This window comes from Camellia sinensis, chromosome 2, assembly GCF_055761805.1.
Source record: "Camellia sinensis isolate YWXY chromosome 2, ASM5576180v1, whole genome shotgun sequence".
In the NCBI taxonomy this organism is placed as follows: domain Eukaryota; kingdom Viridiplantae; phylum Streptophyta; class Magnoliopsida; order Ericales; family Theaceae; genus Camellia; species Camellia sinensis.
Genome location: NC_138962.1, coordinates 150,530,600 through 150,539,606, shown reverse-complemented (window position 1 = coordinate 150,539,606; position 9,007 = coordinate 150,530,600). Strand labels below are relative to the sequence as shown.

The window sequence follows — 9,007 nt, the reverse complement described above, 5'->3', positions numbered from 1 at the left end:
TACTTTTATTGTAGGCTATTCCTTCTCAAGAAATTTGAACTCTCCCTTGTCAATGCGATCCTGAATAGGATTTCTGAAAATAATGCAACTATTAGTAGCATGATTCCAAGAATTATGAAACTTACAGCACTCCTTATTCCTAACTTCATCAGTGGCAGGAATTTTGTGACCCATGGAGGATCTGAGCATCTTGTCTACCATTAACTGGTCAAAAATTACTTCCGCTTTGGTGATATCAAACGTGTAGGAATGAGTTGTCTTGGCCATGGTGAAATTCCCCTACACCTTCATTGGTTCCACTTTGACATATGCCTTGCACACATAAGGCTTTCTATTTAGGATTTCTGCCACAACAGCCTCATGGTTCAGTTCTACGTCTGGATTTGCTACGAGATAGTTAGGATCCCTGTAATAGGTTCCTTTTGATGCATTCCTTCGGTTTTGCTCCTCTTTAAGGATCTGTTCATACTTACCTACTCTCGCGGCCAATTCAAAGATCTTTGAATTTCATGCCTTCGAATTTCTTGTGAAGTTCGAAGTCAAGGCCATTTTGAGCTAGCCTGATATACTCCATTTCTAGAAGAGTAATGTGACATTTGAATCTAGCTCTCTTAAACCTTGCAATGTAGGCTTCTACTATCAAGCCAAGAACTTGGATGATTCTTGACAAGTCGACCATAGTAACTTCTAGTTCAGTTCTGTAGAACTATTTGTGAAACATCTCTTCCATCTGCTACCAGGAATGAACTAAGTCTGGCTGTAGATTGATATACTAAGTAAGGCCATTTCTGTTAAGGAATTGGCAAATAGCCTTAACTTCAAGAAATCATTCCTTCTTGCCTCGTCGCATTGTGTAGTAAACCTAGTAACATATTCAACAGTAGAATGATTATCTTCACTAGAAAATAAAACAAAATCATGAACTTTATACCCTCTAGGAAAATAGTAATTTATGTTGATTGCTTCGACATAAGGTATTTGATAGATGGGTCTGCCAACACGTCTGAGTGTAAGATCGAATTGTTCCTGGAAAAGATCCATAACTTGATCCATGTTCATAGCTGGATTTAGTTGATGTGCCCTTTAATAAACTCGACATGGTGGTTGGTTGTCGAAGTTCTGACCCCTTACTTCAAGAATTGGCATGATGTTTTGCTCTCTTGGTTCATGAAATAGAATGTAGGGATATGCCCTCTGCTTAGGAACAGGCACAAAGTTCTGCCCTTTGGTTTAGGAATCAGAGCATATTTTTCGTTTCTCTATTTTGGAACTAGAACAAAATTGTACCCCCTCTGTTCAAGAATAGGGGCGAAGTTCTGCGTCCTTGGTTCAAGAATTAGAGTGTAATTCAATTCCTTTTATTTTGGAGCAGTGAATAAAGGGTTGACTTGTGACCATTCTTGTTGGAACTGAGGCAGACCGTTCTACAGAGGTCTAGGACCAACTCCTTGGAAATTATGCAGATTCTGGTTCTAAAGGTTATGGTTGTGGAAATTCTGGTATGGAGTTCCTTGATGTTGTAGATTTGAGGATTTTGGGAGTTTAGAGGAATCTGGCCCTCCTTGATCTCAAATAGCCAAAACCTGGGAAGTTGCCCCCTAGTCTCAACGCCATGCCCCTATTGTTCAATGCCTTGTCCTTCATATCCCCCAAAGAATGAGGATTATTGAAAGAAAAGGCTTGAAAAACTTTTGGAGGTGGCGGTTCATCAGCACATGGCCTACCTTGAAAATTCTACTCAACAACGGCATTAAAAATTCCCATCATAGGCAGAACTTGAGCTGGTGGAAGAACTGTTGAAAGTTTGTTTCTCAAAGTCACCATCATATTGGCAATTGCTTGCATCAGATTCGTATGAAACTGCCTCATTTCGTGTAGCAGAGTGGCCAAAGAGTGAGAGCGTTCCATAGAAAGCTCCCTATTGGATGTGATAAGGCAATGTCTCAGATTTTCTATAATGTCCTGAAATCCTTCAAAAGTGTGTTGCGCTATTGACGACCGAGAATCACTTGACCCTGGGCTGTTAGAAGGCGACACCACTCTTGATTGACCCACGACTCCTTTTCCTCTTGTTTTATTTACCATGATGAATGTTTAGTAAAGATGATACCTAGGGTCCCACCGGGCATGTCAAATTTTGTTGACGCCTTTTAGAAATTCCTGTTGCCACTTAAGAAATCCTGCAAGTGTTAACAATGAAAAACTTGTTGATTAAATGCGGGTGTGCTAGAACTTGTGTACCTAGTTCAAGGTATAGGAATTGCTGAGCATTTCTGACTTTTAACACAGAGAAATGATTGTGTGTAGTTGAGAGAAACTGCCACTGGTTCGGATCTTGCCTCAATGAAGAAGACTTTAAACAAATTTATAGGTGTCGAAAGGCAATTAGACAAAAATTGTAACTTGCATTGATTGGAAATGAAGTATAATTGATAATCTAAAAGAATTAAGCTAAGAAGCTAGACTAAGTTACAGCTATGACGCTAAGTTAAGTTAAGCTTTGAAGCTAACCTATAGCTAGGGTAATTAAGGTATGAAGTTAAAGTAGATAAGCTATGAAGCTAAGATAAATGAATTGAAAGACAAGTATTGAATGACTCTTCGTTGAGTGTTTGGTCAAGGACCTCTTCAATGTCGCATTTGGAGTCCTTTATACAGTGTTGGGGAAGTCCCAAATTCCACTCAATTGCTAGAAACATGGTAACCTTTCCTGCTGACATGTGTCCTTAATGCTAAGTTTGATCCCCTAAAAGTAGGGACGGTTTAGGCTAACGCTTATCTTTAGAGCTTTGACTTGGTCCATTGAGCTCTAGGAAGCCGCCAAGTGTACTCCTCATTTGAATTTGAATTTATTCCACTTGATTTGAGGAACAAATCCCTTAGTTATTGCATGTATCTTCCTATCCTCAAGGAATTCAAAACTGGTCTTGCCTTGCTTAGGAAAACTAATTCCTTAATTATAGGATATATTGATCCTCCACGCCCCATGAGTTGCCATGTGTCCATGGAATTTCCTTTATCACTTATCACCAAGATAAGGCACAAAAATGGAGAGGGCCTCAATCTAAGCCTTCATGATAGGAGATAAAACACTCCATTAGAGAATAATCTCAACAACCCCTCATTTTTAGGAATGGTTAAGACCTACCCTATCCATTAAATCCAACTCATTTTATTTATTTATTTATTTAATCAACCAATTAATTACATAAAATAATTCATTTTGTTCTGCCACCATTTAGATAAGTGAGTCTCATAAAATCTTTTACCTTCCCTCCTATCACTACGTGGCATAAATAATTTAAAAGAAATTGCCACATAATAATCTTTGCCAAAAAAAAGTATAAACACATATTTAATCTACGAATTCTGTGTATACCCCCATTAAATTGGTGTTATTCAAAGGCAATTATTGATTATTTGCTATGTTGTTATTATAAAATAGATCACCCCAGAAGATCCGAACTCTTTCTCTCGCCTTCTACCTCTTGACTGTATTAGAGAAAATTTTATTTTTAGGCATTTAATTATTATGATCATTTTAGTTTAGCACTCATAATATTATATGAAAATATTATCTGTACATATCTTTTAAAAATAAAAAACCTTAATGTACACCTTTTAAATAAAAAAATTAAATCTTAATTTTTTTTTATTATTGTCACTTTACTTGTTACACATTCTACACTCTTCTATTGATCACAAAACAATAATCTCATAACAATTCTCATATTGTTTTAATATTTAAATTTAAAATATAATTTTTTTTGTTATTTATTTATTTATTTTTTTTTTGCAAAACTTATCTTCTCCCCGTTGAAGGTTAGGCTCACACCCATCGTCGAGATTTTTGTCGAGATTTTCTGGTAAACCTTGAAATTTTATCTTTCTATATTGTTGGACTGTTAGAATTTATTACACATTCATGATTTTTTTTTTCCTGAATTGTTCTGTAGTCTAAACCCCCAACTAGGAATGGCAACGGGCGGGGCGAGGCCGGGATCACCCTCCCCGTCCCCGATCCTCGATTGCCGAACTTCCCCCCGTCCCTGGCCCCAATCCCCTACAGGGATCCCATTACCGCCCCCACCCCTGTCCCTAACAGGGATCGGGTTTCCCGACCCCGAAAATCCCTGGCCATCAACAACCCACTTCAGTTCAAATACAACATCATCAATCAACAGATCTTCAAAAGAAATTAACTCCAGAAAAATAAAAATAAAAAATAATAAAAAAACGAGAGGAGGAAGATGAGTTGATCTTTACCAACAAATAAAAAATAAATAAAACAGATCTTCACCAACATTAACATCAAAAAAAAAAAAAAAAAAAGCTCTCTGAGAGAGATCTGAGTAGAAAAAGAGAACTTAGCAAACATCATCAACATCAACACACACTACACAGAGATCTGAGAAGAGAGGTCTTGGACGAGAAGGGGAAAAAAAAACATATAATATAATATATCATCAACGTCATCGGAGGAGATCTGAGGAAAAAAAAAACATCATCAACGTCATCGTTGTCGGAGGTCTCGGACGAGAAGGAGGTGGCCCTCGTCGTCGTCGTCAGAGTCTATCTTCCATTAATCTTCATCACAAGATCTACACAGAAGAGAGAGAGAGGGAGAGAGGCTGAGAGGAGTGTGATGTGAGTGAGAGAGTGTGAGAGGGCCTAAACAAATAATATATATATATATTATAATAACTATACAGGGATACAGTCGGTGCGGGGCCGGGCTGGTGCCGGGGTTGGAGAACCTATCCCTGTCCCCGGCCCGAAAATCATCAGGAATTTAATTTTTAATACCATCCCCGACCCTTTGGGGATAATTTTCAAAGAAAAATCGTTCCAATCGGGGTCGCGAGATCGGGTCCCCATCGGACCGGGTTTAAATTGCCATCCCTACCCCCAACCCATCTTTGTTTTCACATTTATTATTGAGTTGGTTTGGCTTTTTTTATCTATATTGATTTTGGGTGTATTTCTTTCTAACTCTTTCTGATAAGCTAAGAAAGAGTTTATTGAACAATAGAATTTTTTTTACAGAGACAAAACATACAGATTACAAGAGCCCCCATCTGCCTAACTAATTGACTCCCGAACATTCCCCCCAATCCCTAACTGACTGTAACAAACTCCTAGCAGTAACCTAATCTCTCTCTCTACTCACCTCTTTTTTTCTTTCTTTATGGTTTTTTTTGACATATTGATACATACATAGGGCTGCAAACGAAACCGAGCCGAGCCAAGCTTTGCTGAGCTCGAGCTCGGCTCGTTTATTAAGCTCGAGCTCGGCTCGGCTCGGCTCGATAATTTTTTTTAATATTATTTATATTATTTAAATATAAATATTTAAATAAAAAATATTATTTATATTATTTAATATATAAATAATTTATTTATATATATTTATATATTATTTAATATATAAATAATATATTTATTATATAATTTAAATAAAGATAAACGAGCCGAACACATGCGAGCTTGAGCTCGGCTCGTTTACTAAACGAGCCTAATATTCGAGCTCAAACTCGGCTCGTTTACTAAACGAGCCGAGCCGAGCTTGTTCACGAACAGTTCAGTTCATTTGCAGCCCTATACATACATATATATATATATATATACATTAAATTTTAGACATTGCCAAAAAATCTTGAAAGAAAATCATTTGTCCTCATTTTTTAAACATCAGCTTTCGGAAGGCTGCCGCTAACAAAGTTGTGAGGGAGAAGATCAGCGTTTTTTTTTTTTTTTTAATACAAATTTTAAGCCTCAAAAGAGAGGCTTTTCCCAATATAAGCCTTTTTTACATTATATTTCCAAAACTAGGCCAACTTTTGACGGAATTTCAAAACTAAGCTAAAGCGCCATTACTATTCGCGCATTTACTGTTAGGAGGTCAAAAGTTGATGAATAGTGAAATCGCTATTTTAAATCGCGATTTTAATTAAGAAAACGCTGTTCCAAATCGCGCTTTTAACATAAAAAAAATTTCTGAAAAAAACGCTATTTAAAATAGCGCTTTTACTGTGCATATAATAATTTTTTTTTTTTTTTTTAAAAAAACGCCATTTGAAATGGCGTTTCTACTGTGTATTCACCAACCAAAGCCAACACACACTGACACACACACACCAATGAAATAATATAATTTTTATATATAATAATAATTTATAATAATTAATTATATAATTTTTATAATTTTTGTAAATATAAATCATTTTTAGGTTATGAATGGTTTGATTTATAATACGTATGTAAGGATAAAAATTTTTATATTCAAAAATAATTTTTATAATTTTTATAATCAAAAACAATTTATAATACGTATGTATTATAAAAAAATTTATAATAATTTATAATACGTATGTATTATTTGAATCTTTACATTTTTTATTTAAAATTTTTCACAGTAAACCCATCTTCACATTTTATAATACGTATGTATTATTCAAAAATAATTTATAAAAATTTATAATTAATACGTATGTAAATAATTTAATACGTATCTTCACATTTACATTTACAGTAAACCCATCTTCACATTTACATACATATGGTTTAAGGGTAAATTTTTTTATAAATGACTTAAATGATAAATCAAACCATTCATAACCTAAAATTTTTTACCCTTACATACGTATGGTTTAAATAATTTATAAAAATTATTGTCATACGTATGTAAAAATCGATTATAAAAATTGCAAAAATTGATTATAAATTTTTTTATATATAATAATAATTTATAATAATCAATTATATAATTTTTATAATTTTTAAAATTTTTAAAGGGTAAAAAAATGATTTATATTTACGAAAATTATATTTTGCAATTTTAAAAATTACAAATAATCTAAATGTGAAGATGGATTTACTGTAATAATTTTTGAATAATTTTTGCAATTTTTATAATCGATTTTTACATACGTATGACAATAATTTTTATAAATTATTTAAACCATACGTATGTAAGGGTAAAAAAATTTAGGTTATGGATGGTTTGATTTATCATTTAAGTCATTTATCAAAAAATTTACCCTTAAACCATACATATGTAAATGTGAATATGGGTTTACTGTAAATGTAAATGTGAAGATACGTATTAAATTATTTACATACGTATTAATTATAAATTTTTATAAATTATTTTTGAATAATACATACATATTATAAAATGTGAAGATGGGTTTACTGTGAAAAATTTTAAATAAAAAAATGTAAAGATTCAAATAATACATACGTATTATAAATTATTATAAATTTTTTTTATAATACATACGTATTATAAATTGTTTTTTATTATAAAAATTATAAAAATTATTTTTGATTATAAAAATTTTTATCCTTACATACGTATTATAAAAATTATAAAAATTAATTATTATAAATTATTATTATATATAAAAATTATATTATTTCATTGGTGTGTGTGTGTCAGTGTGCGTTGGCTTTGGTTGGTGAATGCACAGTAGAAACGCCATTTCAAATGGCGTTTTAAAAAAAAAAAAAATTATTATATGCACAGTAAAAGCGCTATTTTAAATAGCGTTTTCTTCAGAAATTTTTTTTATGTTAAAAGCGCGATTTGGAACAGCGTTTTCTTAATTAAAATCGCGATTTAAAATAGCAATTTCACTATTCATCAACTTTTGGCCTCCTAACAGTAAAAGCGCGAATAGTAATGGCGCTTTAGCTTAGTTTTGGAATTCGGTCAGAAGTTGGCCTAGTTTTGGAAATACAATGTAAAAAAGGCTTATATTGGGAAAAGCCTCCTCAAAAGAACCTAGTTTTGACTGTTTATTATTGTAGCCGTTGGATCACAGCCCGTGTCATGCTGTGGTGAAAACATAGCTAGATCATAGCAGAGGATAATACAGCAGACGATTTGAATCCGATAATTTGCCCCCAAAAATTATCTACCTCTCCACTGGAATCTGTTAAAAACAGTGATTTGAATGGCTTGATGGTCCACCACCCGCAGAATGTAGTTCCACTACCTTACCCTTGCTAGTCTGTACTGCTCGTCTTCCTCCTCCAAACCCCCAACATGCCCTCTAAATCCTCCCCCAACTTCAGTCCAATGAATACCCACCTCCTAGATTCAGCTAACCTGTTTTGGTCCTCATCCTCATTCTTAACCTCTACCACCCGTTCGACAAAAGTCCTAACTAACCCAAAGAACCCATCAAGCCCACTATTGCTAATTAAAGCAGCGAAGAAGAGATCGCAAAATTCTGCACAGGGCATGCAGAGGCAGCCCAAGAAAGACCTCTCTCGGATTCTGAGAACCGAGGCTGCCATTAAAGCCATTGAGAGAAAAGCAAACTCAACCAAGTACAATCGGTTGTGGCCCAAAGCGGTCTTGGAGGCTCTTGACGATGCAATACGAGAGCACCGCTGGGAGTCCGCTCTCAAGGTTTGTGGTTTTTTCTTTTTCGGATTGTTTACTTTACTCTGTATTTGTTTTGGTTCTTTAGATATATTGTTGTTTAATTTGTGTTTTGGGTTATGGATTTGTCTTGTTTTGTGGTTGACTCGAAACTATGTTACTTGGAATGTGCATCTTTTTGAAATGTGGAACGAGAACGGGAAGGCATACTTTAAATTATGGTATAATAGTGGTAGGCTTGTATAGTTAACACCATAAGAATTTAAGCTACTTTTAGTTTAGATATTTTTTTTTAACAATTAGACCTCTAATAAAATGTAGGTTTTATTTTTTTTCCAAATTAATCATATGGAAACACATTTTTATGAATATTATGACACAATTCTTATGTTTTGTCATATTAAAATTTCACTTGCCTTACATGTTAGTTCATTATATTTGAATTTTTTTTTTTTTTTTTTTTTAATCGTAAGGAAACCTTAAGGAAATGTATTAATTTTTGAGATCGCTTTGGATTGCCAAAATAATTGTTTTGGAACAAAAATGTAGTATGTTTTGGAATCAGTGTCCCAAAATGTAGTTCGCTAGGGTATCAATTGAAAAGTCCAGCCCACA

At 33.8% G+C, this 9,007-nt stretch overlaps 1 pseudogene across 1 annotated transcript in view; it reads left to right on the top strand.

The window, feature by feature from the left end:
- Positions 1-7,607: 7,607 nt before the first annotated feature.
- Positions 7,608-9,007, top strand: part of LOC114297660 (uncharacterized) — a 35,228-nt pseudogene continuing 33,828 nt past the window's right edge. Inside the window, exon 1 of the transcript XR_014361802.1 lies at positions 7,608-8,419. The product of XR_014361802.1 is annotated as an uncharacterized LOC114297660 (transcript). The remainder of the gene's footprint in view (positions 8,420-9,007) is intronic.